This window comes from Falco biarmicus, chromosome 11, assembly GCF_023638135.1.
Source record: "Falco biarmicus isolate bFalBia1 chromosome 11, bFalBia1.pri, whole genome shotgun sequence".
Classification (NCBI taxonomy): Eukaryota; Metazoa; Chordata; class Aves; order Falconiformes; family Falconidae; genus Falco; species Falco biarmicus.
In genome coordinates, this window is record NC_079298.1 from 19,596,051 (window position 1) to 19,616,624 (window position 20,574).

Here is a 20,574-nt window from a genome sequence, read left to right on the forward strand (position 1 = left end):
TGTTACATTACTTTAAAATGCAATTAAAAGTTTTAAGTGTGCCGTGAAGTTTGTGTGCCATTGTCAGCATCCATTGTCACTATCAGTTTCCACCCACTCACATAGATCAGAGCCTCCTGTTAAATATAGATGGCAGTTCATAGCTTTTTTATATAGACTAGGCATAACACAATATACTGATGAGGATGACCTGACTGCATCTTATACTTCAAGGAATAAGAGAGGAATGGAGGGGAGGATAGTCTAGAGAAAGGAGGACCCAGGAGTCTTCATTGTCCTTCCACCTCTGCAGTTGTCTCTCTGTGACCCTTAGCGTGGGAGTAGCTGCGCATTGCTGGGGAGTGCACTGCTTCGAAGCCTTCCCAGCAAAGCTGCATGGGAATATCACGCCGTCACTGTGTTATGCATCTGAAACAATGAGACCAGACATCGCATTAGAAGAGAAAGAAAAATATCCAATGCCTGAATGCTGCCTGGGCCGTCACCCAGTCCTCACACTCTCGCTGGCTGCTGTTATCATGAATGGCACTAATCAATTCCAGGAAATCTCTACACTAAGCATTATGTCACATGCAGTTACATCATTCCCTCTAACCTCTAGGGCTTCCTGTTGACATCTTTGGAGCTCTTCTACTACCAACTGGTATTAGAAGAAATGCCAAACGGTATTTTTAGCCATTTCTGTCTGCCAAAAGGAATCCAAATGTTTCCATTTTGCAGCTTTCACCTGCTGGATCTCATCTTTGCTTCTTAAAACAAGCAAACCTTTGTGGGTCTGCTCGGGGTCTCCCCAGGTGTTTGTGTAAAGGTTGGTGGGAGCGTGTGAGGGGTTTATTGAGACAGAAGGGGCTAATGCTTCTGCAGACTATTTATTCTTAATGTCTACCAGATTGCTAACCCAGCCTGTCAGTTGTGTAACTTCTGTTGTAACTTCCACCCCAGGAGGCTGTTCCTCTGTTTCTTTCTGAATTCTTTCCTAGGAGATGCTGCTTCCCAGCATGGGCTATGTTTCACCTCGCGCTGAATTTCCAAGCATCATCCTACAGGGCATTCCCCTCTCCCCTTGCAGGGCCACCCCCACAGCTACATAGGAGCCATTTCTCTTGGAACAGGCAGTGACACCCCATCAACTTCTCCTTGCAACCCCCACTTTTGCAGCTGCTCAGCCAAAAGAAGCAGGGCTCAAAATCTTTCCAGATCTAACTTGCAAGATTATGCCTTCTTGAAACCACTATGTTTCTTGGTTTGTGTCCTTTATTATTATTATTGTCTGGTGTATACCTTTCTTTCATTCTAACAGTTTAATTTTTGTGGCTGTTTCTGTGTTTGTTCACTGCTGCAATAGGTATCAACAACATGATTAAATTTCAGCTCTGACTGTTGCAACATAAGCGTTCTGCCTTCATTATCCACAGTGCCTAAAACTATTTGATGTCTAATAAGTTCACCTGCAAGTGTGCCTTATTTGCATGATGAGGCTAACTGGTACAGCCTGGTTGCATATTGGTCTGTGATTTCGGTTTCTCTTCGATCAGATGCATCAAACAGAAGGAACTATTAGAATTGCCAGAAACAGTATTTTTTCCTGTTAATCATGCCAGAATACTAGAAGTCCCAGGGAGCTTTACTAGACTGGAGAAGTCCACTGATAAAAGGCATGGGAGAGCTTCTCATGTCAGGTCACATACAAACCATCGCTGTGCTGGGGATAGTTGGTCTGCTTTGATGGCACAACATGTTAGGATCACATCCAGCTCCTGAGCTGGCTCTTCAGTAGCCTCCTTTGGTGAGCTGCACCTCCCGTTGCCACCAGCGCTGAGCCCATGAGGGAGCTGTGCCACACAGCAAGGTCCTCTCCCCTGGCCTATCAGGCTCCTAGCTGGTGGTGTCCTTCAGCCTTTTGGAAGCTCTCTGCCTGACTGTCCCCAGCTCACATCCACACTCTCTGGTCCTTCGCTTAGACCCGGTTGACATTTATTTGCCAGTAGTGCCTCCTTGGGCTTTACTGCACAAAGTTTGCCGGGAGAGAAAATGTGTTTTCTTACACCAGGCTTTTAGGAACCTGAACCTTTCTTTGTGTCTGAAATGGAAGCAGCAGACTTCAAAGATAAATGTAAGTAGAGAACAGCAGCTCAGTAATTGTGAGATTCATAGCAATAGTGCTGAAAACATGTCAAGCTGCCTATTTCCTTTCTGGATCAAGTTCAGGATAGGCCTGTGGGGTTTTCTCTCTTCGGTATGACTTTAAGAAATGTGATTTGCCCCACTGCAGCATCCGTTACTTCTCTGATTTCAGAACTCAGTTTCATATGTTGTGATGTGTACCAAATACCTGCATTTTCATTTAAGACAGCTTTTAATCGAGCTGTATGACCTCTGAGAACATGGAAATGTCTCTCATTGACCCGAATGGGTCCTAGACTGAGTTTTCATTTCATACCCAAACCCCACTGTTTCTTTTGGTTCTTGGGCTCATGCAGAAACTAAAAAACTAAACCAAGCAGAACCAAACAAAAGAACTCTGTGGATCTCATCAGCAGTATTTGCTTTGTACATGAACAGTAATTTTTCCCTAGCACATACTTCCAAGAATTTTTTAAAATGTCATTCATACATCATCTGCCCTAGCAGACAATAGTTGTTCCAGAGCAGCTGTTGCTCTCTATTAGGTCAATGATCAGTGAACTAAACATTTTCTACTTAGGCCTTCATACGATAAAAGCCTAAGAGCTTTGAAGGAGCCATTACAGACTATTGCCTAGAAGAAATATCCATTTGAAAATTCAGCAATTATGTACTTCTATAATAGCGTGTAAAAGGAGCTCTGGACCCATTATGGGTTATTGAGTAAATAATGTATTTTTAAAAGTGTCTAAGTAATTTATATGATAGCCTGTATTGGCAGCAAAGAGTGATTGTAGACTAAACATTCTGTCTTTCTTTCTTTTTAAAAATCTCATTTAAATCCCTAAATAGCAATTAAAAAATAAATCCTTGATGCAGTTTCAGTATTTCTATAGTAGTCAATAGCTAATGGCTCTGACTTTACTCTACTGAGGCTGCCATTTTGTGCTGAGCCAGTTTCCTCTGACTTACTTTTTTTGTCTTGATTGGATAAGACAGGAGGCTTCATTATCAAATATAATATAGAAGTGTCCAGAGGCCTCCTGGAGGTCAGACTCACAGTCATCAGACCTACCCATAATCAGGAACAGCCACTAGCCAAAAAAGCCTTAAGTCCAGAGAGAGAAGACAGGAAGCTGTCAGTCCCTATTTCAGGGAAAAATTGAGGCTTGAAGAGAGGAAATACGGTGCCTGAGATCATGCAGGGGACAAAGAACCTCTGTCTCCCAAGACCAAGATTAGTTTCCCTGCTTTATATTTGGACCTTCTATGGAAAGACACAGTCTGAGACCTCGTTGCTGTGGATCCTCAGTGCTAATGCAAATGGCTCCTTTATCAGATGCCTGCAATAGTCTTGCTTCAGACCACTGCACTCAGGCCTTTCAAGCACAGACCCTGGTCAAAGCAGATAGGAAATACTGCAGTTCAAAAAAATGTATACTGCAGCAGCAACGTGCCATGAAACAGCTGTGCTGGAAAACAAACTTGTGTTCTACTCTTAAGTGTGGAGTAAGCTTTCCTTAGCCCTCCCCTTTATTTATCGTACTGCTTCATGCTGTGGCGGGGGGGGTCACCTCTGATAAGTTTCTGTCAAAAATTGACAGAGTAAATTGGAACAGTTGTTTTTTAAGAAACACTGGTGTTTGAGCTGCACTGAGTTTTGGAGATTATCTTGACATCCCAAATACCTGTTCAGCCAAGCAGCCTGTAGTGCACAGGAACACTTCTGTACTTAAATATTATATGTACACTAAAGTAATGCAACGGGCCTGACCTGAGGGGACAAAAGTAAAACAACTCTGCCTATGGTGATGTTCCACCTTAACTCTTTTTGATGGCACTTGCCCTGGCGCAAATTAAAGACAAAGTCACTTAATCTGGTGTTCTTTAACCTGTAGGTCCAAACCTGTGTTGTAACTAATTTTGTACATGAAATACCCTAACAGTCAGCAGAGAGCAGGCATCTGGAGTTTGAATTTCCTTTTTTAGAAGCTATGTAATGCCCACCTTGCATACACGTGTTCAGACCAGATCATGTCCTTTCCATAGCTAGCTATGTTCTTCAGTCACACCTCAAGAGCATCACCTTTAGAACTGAGTATGAATATATCTGTATAATTTCTCATTGTTTAAGAAAAGTGGTTTTGTTGCAATGAATGAAAATGTGGCATTTTGGCTCCCCTCTGGGGAGATGACAAGAGACAGGTCTCTGTAGCGAGGCCACTGGCACATGTGAGTATGTTTTTCATGTGTTTGGAAAGACACAAAGGAGAGAAGAAATACAGGGGTGCTGAAGAGCACATAGAACAAAAGGCAAAAAAGAAAGGGAGTGGCTTAATGTAGCAATGGTAAGGCAGTAAGAGAGAGATATGAAGTAAAAAAAATGGTGAAGGAGAGGTAACAGACAGAAATAAATGGAGAAGAAACAAAGTGAAAGGCATAAATACATTTAGGTTGTATTTGAGCAAAACGTATGTCTAAGAAAGCAATCAGTTTCTCTCACTGTTAGACTGTATTTGTCACTTAGGAAAGGACAGTTATCTGTTGGGATAATTGACTGGAGCGGTGATGAAGTTGCCGTCACTGGAGGATTTCTATGACAGAGCAGTCAAAAATCTGGGGACTACTGTCAGGTATTGGACGATCCTTTCCAGGCCTATTTTCTATGACCTCAGAGCCCCGAAGTGTATGAGTGGGAGCAGTACCTCAGCTGGGTATGGGAAACCTGCTTCTGGCCCGGTCATCTCCTTGCTGAAATTCTGTAAGATCTCACAGAGTAAACAAGGCACGTACCTGGAGATTATATCCATGAGGAAGATAAACACACAGGGGGAAAAAAAGAAAAAGAACCGGTTGATTGGCAGACAACAGTTTCTACAGAGTTATGGACCCAATGCCACAACACTTACATTTTCCTCCTCATAGGGAGGAGCCCCAATCTGCAATACACAGTTTGGCTTAGATATGAATCCAAATCCCTCACAACTTGAGATAAAAGATCCTGGGGTATTTCTTCCAAGAACAGAGTGATTAATTGCTCTACGGCGCTTTAACTCCAGATAATTCTATTCTCCCTTTCAAAGAAAATTCCCCCTAATTTCAGCCAAAATCATTCCTCGCTTCCTTTCCTGGCTTGTCTCAAATGGTGAGTGACGAGAGGACACAGGTATGAAGTGGTCTGGGATTATTCCAGACTGATGATTATTTCTATGCAAAGCACCAGTTACCATTGCAGCCCAAAACAAAGTGTAAAACAGGCTTTTGAAAGAGAAGTCTGGAGAGGGATCACATTGAGATGAAAGCAAGCTTCATTCTCCCTTCTTGTTGAGTTTTGCAGGGTTTTCCAAGGGGATCTAGCAAAGTGCAGTGTGATGGTCCCCCGCTGAAGGCAGGATGCCTGGATGGCTCCAGTACTGCCATAGGAGGGCACAGGACTTTAAAGTGACCGCTCCTTCCCCATGCAAACCTGCCGTGTATTCTCCTTTTTTCTACTCTGGGCCACCAAGTATGATGCTGGTAACCAGAGGAAACTTTTTTTCCCCTGACATTACTTTAGAGATGTTAGATTCATTATATGAGGGTGTGTATGAAATTCTGGAAGTACAATTTACGTCTGCTAAGCTGTGAGATCTTTGGTATGGTAATGACTCATTCATTGGCACCTGAGAGAGGTTTGGGGAATTCAGCAAGCTTTCAACAATCCAGTTTGAGAGATTAAACAGAATTATGGCTCACTCAGGTTTGTCCTAATTTTATTAGATTTTCGCCATTTCTAATTGCATAAACATATGCAGCCAAGTATACAGATGGGGACTGGGAAGATGTACAAGGACACTCAGGCTCCACAGTCAGCTAATTGGTGGACTAAGTAATAGGGCACTTGGAAAAAGTGATAATTTTTTTCAGAACATTTCAGGGTAAAATCCTGTCCCCGTTAAAACTGAAGCAATCAAGAGAGGAAAGATTTTAGTCATAGATTTTGCTGGAACTGGAGAAAGACATGAGAGGAACTATGCGACGCAGAAAATATTCAGAATAAAGGATCTTGGTTTGGGCAAAATTCACTACTTATTTGTCTTCACCATTGGAAAAAGATAGAATGAATTAAAAGCACAGAACAACTGGCCTGATCCATATGGTGACATCAGAAGGCTTTTGATCAGGGCTAAACACAACATAAACAATGGTTAACAATTTCAGATACTGCCAGGGCAAATGAGAAGTCATTTTGTGTGAACATTGCTATTGGTAGCAAAAGCCAAGCTGTAATGTTTTCACAAATATTTTACATTTACTTTTGGAAAATAAATCTGGTTTTGCTATGGCTAGGAGATCTCTTGGGCCACGGGTCAAAGTATACTATGGATCTTTCTGGTCAAATGATACCAGCTGAGGTACTGGCATGGCTGTTTATGTGAGTACTTTCACATTAAATAATACTGCTGTCCATATTTGTTAAGGGAATGCCGCTGATGACTTACTTTCTACAATCAAGACAGAAGGGGGCTGGAGGGAAAAATCTACACTCAGGTTTTTGGTATTGGATGGATTTCATCCATGATAGGGCATCTGCACTATGAAATTCACCCTGAATGAATGGGCATCCAGGTGTCTTCACCTCCAGGAGACAGGAGAGAACTCTCAGGCTAAATTAGCCCCAGCTGGGTGGGTTTTTTTAAAAGCTCCATGGGTAACAGACCTGGAAAACTTTTCCCTCACACTGGCCTGGGCTAAGCACACAGTGGGCAAGTGGTTTTCAGTTTTCTTTTTCTCTTGCAAAAAGCAGAGTAAACCAAACAAGTTGGTCACATATTTGGACCTGGACTTCTCAGCAAAGTTTTATCCTCTAAAGAAGTCCTCTAAAAAGTCAGATTATTTAGTAAATAGATAATGAAATATTTTCTAACAAAAAAATGCAAGAGGGATTTAGTAATGTTGGGATGTAGTTTTCTGCTAATGACTTTATTTTTGCCTTCCTCCTGTTCAGGCAGTAACATGTGAACTCTGACCACATACCGGTGTGAAATTGCTGATTAACCTTTTGACTCTGACAAATGGGACTTCTCTCAACACCAACTGGTAATGGAAAAGACCATTAGTAGTTAATATTGGGACATCCCAGCTCCAGATGTCAAAAGGTTAATGAAAAATCAAGTATCTTGCTTTTGCTGGGCAACTTGGAAACCTTCCCCAAAAACATTTCGTTTTTTGTGATAAATAAGCCAGACTGCTTAAGCTGAGAAAGACGGGTGTTTTGCTAATGTGTACAGCTGTTAATTGAAAAAAAAAAATTGTTATGCTTGTTCTTCTGGACATAGATGAAAGAGAGATTTGTTGGCGAACTTTAGTTGGTCTTGAACACCCTTTTGTCCAAATACACTACTTAATAATAACGCTTTGTTCTTTCTATAACAGCCATGGAGGGATTTTGAGTGGAATACTCATTTTCTTTAAGTCATATCTGCCAGTAATCATTCCTGGCTTAAGACCAGCTGCCATTTCTTATGTTATGAAAATATAACACCAGTTTTACACTCAAAACTATTCTTCTGTAGGTAAAAGCTTTAGCACAAGCTGGTTCCCTATATCTACCATAAATGCTGTTTATCACAGATTTTTGTCTTTAAAACAGAGAGAGAATGTTAAAACATTTTGATTACCCTTTCCTTACTGCTATCATTCACAAACCATCTTTTCTAATTATGGTATTAGGACATTTACATAACCGGGAAAAGGGTCCTTTAACTACATTTCTATTATGTTTGGCACTTGTGTGAAAGGATATTATATTCATGTGCATTAGAGATTGCTTATAAAAGATCAAGACAATAATAGCAGATCAGACGATAAAGGTTCCCTTTTCTCCTCCCAGACAGGCTGTCTCTGACAGAAGAATACAGTTCATCAAAAGTGTCTGCAGGTTGTCAAACTCCGTGAGATTTGGGGACACTCGAAGGCTGTCATGGCCAACAAGAAGATTTTCTGTAGGGTTCTGCCATCATTCACCCTCAGGAAATAATCACTCACTACATTCTGCATGCTCTCATGATAGAGCTCTATTTGAGAGAAAAGAGCCATTTTATCAAAGGACAATATATCCCTTCTCTTGGTCCATGCAGCTTCCATTATCAGACCATAATAAATCATATTTATGTTCTCAGTTAATAAGACTGATTACAATGCAGGTTACAGGCATGGGAAAAGCAAAGCAGGTGAAAAGATGTTTTAATGAAAATATGATAAGCAAACAGCTTCTTGTGAACATTTCAGGCTGTTATTTGTAATGATCACAGGCAATTTTTGATACATCTTCTTTAGCAATGGTTTAAGCTGCATAAATTGGCTTGCCACTTTATACGTTGAAATAGGAAGAATCCCAGTGTCCTTCTTATGTTGTCTAGAACCATTATATACATTATAAACATAAAATGAGTTTAATGTATGTGCTTTGAAAAGAAGAGGAAAACAGAAAATCAGGGAAGACTGATTTTAATGCTACTCAAAATTATTTTGAAATTTTCTACTCATCTTTGTTACTAACAGTACATTTTCCATGAAATTTAGGAATGACACGTACTGCTTTCATCTCCTTAAAATTAATATACTGCTCTCTGTTTTTTCTCAATTTCTTCAAAGTTCTTTTTAAAGCACTGTGCAAAGAGACAGAGAGAAATTCCCCACTCAATGTGTGGGCATATCTGCTATTAATGCTGAGGGAAGTTAAGTGTCTCCTTCTGTAGGAAAATACACTCCAGTGTTCAATACTGAAAAGTACCCTATTAAAAAGGTGCAAGCATGTTTAGCTCCAGCACGTGTGATGCATTCAAGGGCCAAATTCCTTAGATTTTTTTTAATGTGATTAAGTTCTTTTTTGGTAAGGTAAAAGTTCTGATATGATTTCAGCATATAACGGTACGGAGGGAAGTGGCTGATGGACTGTCTTGCTCTTGTCTTGAGAAAAGTCTTCTTTTGTTATGTTCAGCATCATACTTTCAAGATGAAGTTAGACATTTAAGTAATAATTTCCTCCTGCTGATACACAATTTTGACCAAGTCTCTGAAAGGCTACAGCACTGCAGTACACTGGTGACAAAGACTCTTTGGTGCTATGTGTCTGCGGGACCTACTCTGGTGACCGGTATTTCCAAAAAATCACTCTTAAACAAATTTTAAAGCTTTGTAATTGGCCTGGCCCTGGAGAATGACCACAAAATTCCCTTAACCCTTTTAAGCCACTTCAACAAGAGAAATGCCCACACAAGAAACAGCAAACTGTTCTTCAAAGGCAATATCCTGATATGACAACAGACTTAGATAATGTACTTCATGATGGAACTGCCTGATACAGAGAAAAACATGTTGTAACTGCCTTCACCGTGAAAGGCGTTTAAAAATGCTGCCTGCCAACTCCACAAAAACCAGATCTGCGATTTCAGTTAAAGGCCAGTGTATTGTATTTTTCATGTCAGTTTTCACTAACCTCAAACATCACTGTTATGACAGACTGTCATCCAACCAAACCAGCACTCCATTGCCATTCAAGCAGGCAGGAAGAAAGCAAACATGAAGGAAACTTGGAAGTCCAATTAGTAAGTGGAGAGTGCATGTGAGCAAACTACTTTTGTGTAGTAATACTGATTACTGAAAATGAAACACTTAAAAGAAAATAAACAAAAAGCAGTCCTTTCTGAGCCAGCGGTGTTTTCTTGGCTGGCAATTTCTCTTTGTTCTGTTTCATGACACCAGCCTCAATGGTTGAAGGGGTGTTCTGGGCCAGATGTCAATCACAATGTCTGACATAAACAAAAATAGCTAAAAAGGCACGCCAGTATCTTCCTTTTGTTTTCCCATTAGCTCCATTTTTCTTTCCATAGGCTGACAAAAAATTACTGCCTCCAAGTGAATTCAGTAATGTCACTATATATCTAATATCTAGGAGACCTTTTGTTTTAGCCTTACTGGGCTTAACCACAAAAGACGCTTGACATTGACAAAGAATCTGTCAAACATACAATGATCAGTGCAATGAAACCTCTCAAGACAGAAGGGCACTATTCTGCCTCCCTCCTGCCTCCAGCAGCAGCCTGTCTGAGCAAAATATGCTGGAGCACATGTAGCAGCTGAACCATTACAGAGCAGGCCAGAAGCTGTGATGTGTCTTGTTTAAATTGTCATAGCATATTAGTATAATTAAAACTGCCAGAAGAGCAGAAAAGATAGATGGAAATGTTACATTGCTTGTTTCTAGAGATTAACCTCGAGCTAGAACTGAAATAGAGAGACACATTTTGGATTTCTTAGACCTCTGATATGGAAGAAAACAAGCCTGCAAGTATGTCTCTTGAAGTGTGAGACGTGAAGTCATAGTTCCTGTTTTTACACAATAAAGCAGAAATAGTGTTTCAGACAGACACTCTGTTTTCTCTGTGATTACAGCTCCCGTTGTGGCTGAACTCTGCAAAGCTACCTCCTTTGCACTCTCCTTTGCCTTCGTTACTTCAAGGTCTTGACAACTGCTGGGCCTGCTGATGAGCTGCTGCCGCTGCTCTCTGCTCCCTCTCCATCTGTAAGCTTGGCTGGTGTTCCAGGTGCCCATGCATGACTGGTGGCTGCAGAGGCCACGGTGCGAGCTCCGAGGCTCAGCAATGCCCAGCAGCTGTGGCCGGGAAGCCCTCCTGCACAGGCTTCATCCCCCGGGCATGCCCATGCCTGGGAAGGGATCACACACACACCTGCTGGAGCAGGCACAAGCAGACCAGCCCTGAGACTGCTCGAGGTGCACAGGGGAGCCAGGCAGGGAGCTGAGAGTCGGGCTAATGTTGTCTTCACCTAGGCTGTTTCTGCTTCTCGTTGCGAAGGAAGATGTTTGAACAATGGCTTCAATTTAAAATCTGACCTTTCAAATGCCAAGCTCCATGCTTACTTCTGTGTTGAATGTACAGATAAAAACATATGGCTTTCTAAAACTGACCCTGAAAATGATGTTCTTTTCCCTGGATTAGATGTTTCTTTCCCATGCATTATTACCTCCCATATCTATTCTGGACTAACTAGTTATGATCCAAATTTCCAGTTATGCCCTGAGTTATATCTGGTGGTGAGAAACCCATGGAGAACTTCCTGTGGATCTGTTCAGTTGTAGAGGTTGGAACCTGATCTGTCCAGAAGCTGGGGAGGACCTGAACTGGCTCCAGCAGTTCTGAAAGACAGCAAAAGCAGCACGGCTTTCCTCTGACAAAAGTGATAGTTCAAGGAGAAGATGCAGGAATCAGGTAGGTCTCATGTTCATCTCTTCTAGTATAAATGAACTGCACAGCCTTGCCCCATTTGCTGATCTGCTTTAAGTAGAGAAATGTTAAATGTGGGCCTTAAATTTTAGGTTTCCCCATATTTTCTGTATTTCCCAAATTTAAATCTCAGTTAATGACTTCTCCATATAGTGCTTCTCTTAAATTTCTGTCAGGGCCTGTAAATGTGCATAACGAGTCAAAAGTATGTTATCTGCATTTAGTGTTGGCTTTTGGAACCCTCACCACCAAGTCACCTCACTGCCATGTCTCACCTCACGTGCATTTTTATGTTGTGCCACGAGAAGAATGGAAAATAGCTATGAAGTAAAAGCAGGTTCTGCTCCCATTAAAGGCAATGAAAACTATGCTTTTACTTCTACTTACTCATAATAGCAGGGGAAAACGAAGTGGAAACAAGCACAACAAAACATCTCTGCCAGCTTTCTACAAACTAACCAAGGCTTCCACTAATGAGGTGCTCTGGCATTTTGAGAAAGACAGGTTCTTCCAGAAACGGAAAAAATATGCCGGGTTTTTCCTTCAGCTCTAAAAGGCTAGTGAAAGAGTAGCAAATTGTATTTCAAAAAAGGGTTAGCAGTCAAACTTTTAGTTCTGTCTGTGCTATTAAATACCTACAGATGCCAGTATAGTTTCTTGTCAATTAAATGCTTTTACATGTATGTTTGGCAGATTATTAAATACTGATTCTTATATACTTCACCTAATTATCTGCTGTATTTACAGGTTCATCTAAGTGACGATAAAATTCTTGAGAAAGTTATTAATTTCAAATTACAACAACAGAGTCATTTCCAGGTCAAATTTTCTGGAAGACCACTCAATACCACAACAATTGCATAGTCTATTAAACAGAACAGTACGGTTTGTGGGAAAGATAATAGTCCAGGTCACGAGATAGCACCAGATTTTACATTATGATCTCCAGATGTCTTTGGGAACTTAATGCATCCAGCATTGGTTCAAGTCTAATCTGCATGGCAGAAATGTAATTTGTTCCAATTTTCTCCTTTCTGGGACTGTGTGAAGAAACTGTCTCCCCAAGGACTGCAGAGGACAGACCAGGGGAGTTTGGCCATGCTTTGGTAAGAATATTCACCACATTGCCAGCTGCTCCCAGAGTGCCCAGTGGTGTCACATGCAGGAAAGGAAAGGTTTCATCTTTGCTTAGTGGGACAACGCTGTGCCCAGGTCTTTCTGATACGTGCCATCAGAGCTGGCTCTCCAAATTGGCCAAGCAGGCAATTATTTAGGGCAGCAAAGTGACTGTGGCCTCACCGCTTGCTTCATCTGTGTATCCAGAGTGCTGGAGAAGCAGACTGGGCATTGTCCTGCTGCTTTGGAGGGAGGAGTTTACCTGAAGGACTGGGGAAAGTCCCACCTAGCAGTGTCCATATTCCCATCTGGCTGCAGAAAGCTGATGAGTCTGCCCGTGACCATCAGCTTCCCATCTCAGCTGCCCTTTCCCTGCACACTTGGAGAGAACAGGCCACACTGTCCTGTCCCCAGCACACCAATGTTCCTTTATGCTTCCAGTGTCACAGCGCCGTGAGTTACAGCAGCCTGTCAACTGTTAGGCTTCTGTGACAACCTTCTTGTATTATTCTAAGCAACATATGTTGATTCACCGGAGAGAGGGTGCACTTTGCCAAAATGGGGCATCATTTACTTTCTCAGAAGCTCCTGGAGTGTCTCTGCAATGGGAAGGCAGCTCCCCTGCTGTTCTGAGGGTGCAGCTTTGGAGTTCAGTACAGCCCCCTGAGCGTCTGCTGTAAAACAATGTATTGCATCACTTCCCTGAACTAGGGACTTCATCAAGTCCACAGTATAGTGGTGTTGAGCGAGGGATGAAATCCTCCCTCCTGGCAGCCTGGGGGATATACAGCACTATGCAGGGCAGCCCAGTATCCTGCTGTGCCCCAGAGGGTCCACAGTTGTCCAGGAGTTTCTGGTGGGTCACACAGAGTATTTGTTCCATTGCATTCCTGGTAGAGAGACTTTGTACTGGTACAGGTAGATGGTGGTGGATAACAATGCAAGGATCTAGCAGTGCATTTGCTTTCCAATTTCAGCACCGTTGGACTGGGAAGTAAAAAAGAGATCCCCAAGCAGAGCAGACATCTGACACGACACTGCAATGCAAAAAACAAAGCTCATGGCTACTTTTTCTCCATGGAAATCTGTGCAAAAATTGTCAGTTTGGGACTTCATGAGTTTTCCTCTGGAGTCAAAAATTCAGCGTGAGTGCACAAAAGAGTGTGAGGAGAGAGCATTTGGCTCCTTCAACTTCATGCACAAAACCTCTCAGGGTTTCAGACAGGATTTTAGCTTTTCTTGCAGTCTTCAAATGCTATGCTGTGCAAGGATGTGCTTATACATAATTTTGTAATTGAAATGGCATGTTTACTGTTCTATTTCATGCTTGATTGTGTTTTTTAAACACCTTTACTCACGCTGTTAGAAGTGGGATTATAATTAAAATGTCCTGTTGAACACCTTGTTCAGTTCAATGAAGGCATAATAGAAGTATAAATACTTGCTCTCGTTGACTCTGTGATGTCAGCACAACAAATGCAGCAAATGTCATAAAACAAATCTCTCTTTCACCAAAGCATCTGTCAGAAGGGAAGGGGAAACAGAATCCGTAGCTAGGCAAAGCGGGGACCTCTTTTTTGGTAGAAGGAAATATTTTGAGATATTATAACATCTGTGGTATAAATGTGTTAACTAAGGCATGGAATGATTGATTTAGTCAGTTAAGAGAAAATCAGAATGGAATTTGTTTCTCTGCTCACAGTTCCCTAGCCTAAAGACTAGGCAGTACCTTCTTCTTCTACAGTTGCCATTAGGAAATGCCAAGTCTGTTTGTAAAGTGTGAAAGAGTCATTTACATTTCTTATTATTCCTGTTTCCTTAAAATGTGTACAGATACACAGACTTCATGTTTTTATGGTGGGGCTGAATTACAACACAAAGTCCAAATATTTCTTAGTCAAGTGGTTACAGCACTTCTGCATAGCAAGAATGGTTTCATTTTCTCTGTTTTCTCTTGTACTCGACGTTACCATCGATGATGAGATGCCTACCCATCCTGGCAGGCAATTGTTCACTCTTAAGGAGCTTTAAATTACTTCACAACTTGAAATTCCAGGTCGGTAGGCATGTTCTGAAATTTAGCCTAATGTTTAATGCTTACTTGGGGAGTTTACTTGGATACCTTGGCTCAGTTTCCTCCTCTGACAAATGGGGAGAACAATGCCTGTGTTCCTTGTGCATTTTGACTGATGTGATAGTATTTTTAATATACTAAGTACTAGGCTCTACACTGCACATAGTCTACGAGGTTTTAGGTTTGTGTCCGTTCACTCGCTGAAAGAGGGCTCTCAAAACCAATCCCGGGATGTATATTATTTCTGTGCCAGCTGCCTTATAGGGAAAGCCCATATGATCTTTATGAAGCAGGCAAATAAGCGCACCCAAAGGGTGTGCAAATTGCCTTCTATGCCCAGTTTCAGTTCCAGCAACTTCAAGCTCAGCAGAGCAGGCAGATGGTTCACAGGATTTGGTCTTTAGAATGTAAGCAGTGAGGAAGTGACAAAGTAGGAGGGTTTTTTCTTCTGGGATGAGGGAGGGATATGGGTACATTGGGCACTCCAACCCAGTCCAGAGGAAGATTCAGCAGCAGGCGTAAGGTTACTGAACATGCAGGACAAAATGTACAAGAGCGCTGTGAAGTAGTTTTGCAACAAAACTTAGTGTATTTCTTTGAATATCTCATTATATGTACAGGTGCAGCTCTACACACCCCCACACGCTGCATTTATTTCAGTGTGTGATCATATAAATAGCTGCAGGTGCGACACTGAAGAGATACCCATGCTGAGGCATGAATATGGAGTTCCACATCTGTATTTACTGCCTGGTTCACACAATGAACTAGCGCTGTCAGTGGGTTCTCTTTCCACCTCCGACACACACTTTAGAACTAACACCGAAGGAAATTCCATCCTGGTAACTACATTTAACAGGATGTCAAGTCATAGAACCAAAATACGTGATGGGGAAGGAGTATGGAACAGCCATCATTACTTCACTGTATTGCACATGTATATAGAAAATCAGGAAGAAACTAACTCCACGTAAAGATGGCCCATCAGTTTAGTGTATGGTAATAAATCCATGAAACTTGAATTTAATGTGCCTTTTGGGGCACCTAAAACTTCAGTTGGCCTTCAGTGCAGTGGCTGGTTTCTCACTTCTGGCACACACAGAGATGGCTACTTGTCTATGGTATTGTCAGATAGTGCATCATACATGGGGTGCAAACCATGGCTGCTGCAGAAACCATGACTTTGAATCCACTGGCTTGCATGCATATGAAAGTCTCAGTCACAGCATTGCAATCATGTGAATGGCTGCATTAAACAGCAACCTGATGCTAACTACCTGGCTGCAAATGCCCTTCTCCCAGTGCCAGAAATGTAAAACAGCTAACTATATAAACTGGGCACCACATTTTGCATGCAATTGCTACCCGTAGAGGCTCAAGGTTGTGAAAGTTTCTTACATTTTATAAGGCCTTTAGTGATAACTTTTGTTGTCCAAAGAGAAAAATAAACCTACCAAAGTTCCTTTGAACATTTCAGCAGCCTTTCATAGTGTTAGCTGTGAAAGTAATGGTGTCACATTCCTAATAAGGATGTATGGGAAGTGGGTTTTAGGAGTCCCTGCTGCTTTCTTTGTGGAAACTATCTCAGATGCTTTGGGATTATTTGGCAGTAACCACTTTTTGCACCATGATTTCACAGGGATCTTCTCTGTTATCTTCTGTTCAGTATATTCCTTTGAAGACCCAGGGAGAAAATGTGGAACTCAAGAGCATTCAGTGAAACCCTGTTTGCATCTCCATCTGCCTAAAGACCGGCAATGAGTTCCCCTATGACAGAAAATGTGGAGGAACCCGTAGTTCCCAAACTTCAGCGAAAGTTTTAGGTAGTGCTGTTCAGGCAAAGGAATAGTGAGAATATGATCAGTGAAGATTTCACAGGAAGCAAAGGAGGACAAAAAGCACAAATTTTTGTTTCTGATCTGAATGTCACTGCATTGTCCAGAGGGATCATGGCTGCCATCCACGGCTCATGATAGCAAATGGTCTCTGTGCAGTGGCATGGCGAAAGGGAGCAGAAGCAGTGCAAGAAATAACACTGAGCTCTAATGAAGAGTTCCGTCCAGGCAAAGTTACTTCCCTCGGAATTAGCCTGGGTATCTCTCCATGACCCATTTGGTTTAGAATCACAGCGTGTTGCAGTTATTAGGCTCTGGCAGGCTCCTAAGTAGGAACTGTGTCCAAAAGCCTTTATTTCCTCTGCTCCAATTGGGAAGAGTGTGGCAGTTTCTTTTGGTTGAGACTTCGTTATAACGATCTGAACTTTAGTCGCTGTGAGGCTAGCCCGCTGCAAAGCATTCAGCTGGGGTTACAACCAGAGGCAACTGAGCTCCAAAAGTGAGTGCAGACCGTGTCTACTTATTAAGTAAAAGGGCACGTGGAGAGCCCGTTACTCAGTAATTGGTGCTAGCTGCCAGTTAGCATTCAGGAGGACTTGCAGCATTTGTATAGACCTTGCAGTCCAGAATGGCCTGGGATTGTTCTTGCCTCATTTGCTGTCAGTATAATCAGCCGGTGGCTCTCTGCTTTGCAAAACTACCAAAACCAGATTTATTGGACTGAAAGGCACCTGGAAGTACAGGATGTCCCCAAGGAATTCAGCCAGAGGGACACGCAGGTCCGAGAGACTTTGTGGCTCCAGTGACCACTACTGTTGTGGGCTTGCAGGTTTCTTCCCCTGCCATAGGAGAAGAAAACGATGAGTGGAATTTGCAGTAGATGATACAACTGACTGCCTGATTGTGTAAACCCTTAAATAGGTCTTTAAAGATGAGGCCCTTAAGTGTTGTGTGATGCTGTGGATCACCCAAACAGGACTTGGGTATGGAGAGTCTGGAGAGATGGCCTGGGAAGTCTTTACAGAAAAGTCTGCAGAGACATTTAGGCAAAAATGTAGTTAAGTGAGGTGCATGCCACTTGCGGCTTTGACCTGGGGAAACCTTTGGTGCTCCTGGTAGCAGCCGCCCCTGTTACTCATAAGGATGCAGCACCAGGCGGCTCGGTGGGCTTCGGGGAGCACCAGCACCGGCGGCGGCAGCTCTGCTGTGCGGGCAGCGGGCTGGGCACGGCGCCTGCGGGGGCAAGGAGGGGCTCTTCTCGTGCATATTCCCTGAAATACTGTAGTTTTTTTTAAAAGAGTATACAGCATAGAGCAGTACTAGCCCCAGCAGGCTGATACGGCGGTTAAATGCATGCAGACAAGCCGCTCGCGCCAAGCAAGCAGGCTTTGTTAGCGCCTGTAAAGTTAGAAACCTGTCGCTGCGCCGTGCTTGAGGAAGCAAGTAACGCCGCGCGGGGCAGCCGGGGCAGCACCGCCCTGTAGTGGGAGTGCGGCAGCTGCCTCCGCTGTTCCCAAGCGACGGCGACGCACGGCCGCTCGGGCTCGGGCGGCGCCCCCGGTCCCGGCAGGGCTGGCGCGGCCGGGCGGGCAGCGGCCCCGCTCGCCCTGAGCCAGGCGGCGTCGGTGGGCGCGGTGCGCCGCAGCGCCCGGCAGGTGGCGCCCTTGATCGCCGAGTGGCGGGCGGGCGGGCGGGCCCGAGAAACGCATGGCGTGCCCCCCCCCTTTAATTTAGGAAGCATTATAACTAGAGTGTTTTCAACTTATTATTATGCATGAGTAAAAATTCCATGAATGTGTAACATTTTCGCCTGTATTTCCCTCTTTTATAACATCATTTAAATTCCTCATTAATAATTTAGAAATGTTCTGGATTTTAATCACTTTTCTCATCACGGCGGCCCCCGCCCGCGGCAGCGCTCTCCTCCCCTGCCTGAAGGTGACACAGGGGAAGCGCCGGGGCCGGGGCCTGCGGGGTGAGCGGCTGCGCCTGCCCCTGCCCGGCTGCGGCGTTGCGCGCAGCGCTGCCATCTCCCCTGTACCGTACCTGAGGTGTGAGCAGGTCGCCATTAATAAAGATTCGGATTTTTTTTCTTTTTTTTTTTGCATCTGAGTTTAATTATAGTGGTATTTGTTTGATAGCTTGTTACTGTAAATAAAAGAGATAAAAGCAGCCCTTCACTCGAGTAGCTCTAGAGCTGTGAAATATGTACCTAATTAAAACTATTGGTGTAAGAGGCTAATAAAGTACATGTGCCTACTAGATGTCTTATTCTAATGAATCTCGGCTAATTTGCTTTGAGTGATGAATTTCGGTGTTGGTAGTAAGGGCTGAATAATTAGGGAATTTATCACGAGGTGCGGGGACTCACGAAGGACCGCGGGGGTTCGGGGCGGCACCGGGCGCAGGCCCTGCCCCAGCGGCCGCCCGAGGAGCGGAGCCCAGGCGCCAGCCCCGGCGCAGGAGCTGCCAGGACCCAGCCTGCGACCCCGGGCGGCCGGTGACCGACGGGACGGGACGGGACGGGACGGCGGGCGGGCGGGTCTGGGGCGGCCTGAGGCCCCGTGTGAGGCGTCCGTGTGAGGGCGTGGGCGCGGAGGGGAGTGAGCGCGCGCCTCCTGCGAACGCGGGCCCGGGAGCGCGCCCGCCCCGCGCCTTGTCCCGCGCCCGCCCCCTGGGCTCGCCCGGCGCGCTGAGGGGGGGCCCGCAGCGTGCGCCCCTCAGGCTCCCGAACCGAGCGCAGATGGGTTGTCTGAGGCGTTTCAGATGGAGTTTTGGTCTTGCGCCAGCAGCTAATCAAAGTCTTAATTCTGGAGAATAAAAAGGACGGGCTTTCCGAGCGCCCTCCGGCTGGTTTCTGCTGGGGAGGCAGACGGGCCAGCGCTCCTGAAAACCCTTTTGCCCAGCGCACGGGCTGTGCCGTGGGGCTGCCAGTGGCCATGGTGTGGCTGGCACCCCCGGGCAGCCGGTGTGTGCAGGGGCCACCCCCGCAGCCCAGGGAGCAGCTGCACCCCGGCCTGCGGTGGGTGGGCACCCTCAAACCCATCCCGCCATGACCAGTACCGAGGGCAGCGAAACCAACCTGCCTGGGGCCTGAGCCTGGCCCCTGGGAGCCATACAGGCCTGGTGCCAGGAAGGGTGCGTTTTGGGAGAAGCTGGGTAATAGTAAAGGGGCTGGTTAAGCAGAGAAAAAAACCTGGAAGCAGCACATATTTTTATTGGTTTTTTGCAACAGAGTAGAACAAACATCCCAAGGCAAAATGTCTATTGTAGGCTTTCCTGTAGACCCCAACAACGTGCTAAACGCTTGCACGTGCGTACATCCTATTAGCATCCCCCGTGTACGGGCCCTGCAGAGGGCCGGGGTGGCCGCGGCACTGCTGTGCCCCATCTCAGCCCAGGGCCTGCATCAGCCTGTGGGCACCTCGTGTTGTGAGGCATCAGGTCTGTACGTACAACCCGGCCATCTGGGCTTGGCCGGCTACACCAGAGTCAGATCTGATGAGTTCAAATGACTCTGGAAGTGTGAGGCAGTTGCAGCTGTTGAAAGCGCTCCGGCAATTTCTGATGTGCACATGAATTTGGAGGTTTTTTACAAGTGCTGCATTGGCAGTTTTTCTGCAGAAGGAAATTTTCGCTATTGCTAATATCAGCTGGAGAAACAGGTGGAACTTGTTATTCTCCCTGCAAAGCCTACCTTTTCACAGGGAAGAGATCGTTGTTTTTCACGGCTGTACGATCTGTTAATGAAGAGACTGAGAATAAAATTGGGGAGAGCTGGACTGTTTCTGCCTTTGCCCCTGACTTACTGTTTGACCTTAGGAAAGTCTCTTAGTCATTCCAGAAAGCTGATCTCTCTATCTGTTAAAAAAGCAATAATAGCTATATCAAAAGAGACAGTCATCAATATCCAGAAGTGGCTTGATCTGATAAGCTAAGCTAAACACGCTTCTAAAATAAATTTCAAGTGTAAAGATCTTTAATTCTATTCAGATTCACAGAGATGGTTAATATTATTTCCTTTTTCCTTTGGCACTGAAGCAAAATGTGGCCTAGACTTAATTCTTCTGGTAGTAGAGAGGGAGTAGTCTAACCGGAGGTGACCAGTAGTAGTGCTATCTGAATGTGTCTTGCAGTC

General features: G+C 44.2%; 1 long non-coding RNA gene across 1 annotated transcript in view; it reads left to right on the forward strand.

Annotated features, from left to right (window-relative positions):
- The window catches only part of LOC130156778 (uncharacterized), a 73,112-nt gene extending 54,173 nt beyond the window's left edge, over positions 1–18,939 (forward strand). Inside the window, exons 14-15 of the long non-coding RNA XR_008824607.1 lie at positions 11,261–11,396; positions 12,159–18,939. This is a non-coding gene — a long non-coding RNA (uncharacterized LOC130156778). The remainder of the gene's footprint in view (positions 1–11,260; positions 11,397–12,158) is intronic.
- Positions 18,940–20,574: the final 1,635 nt, after the last annotated feature.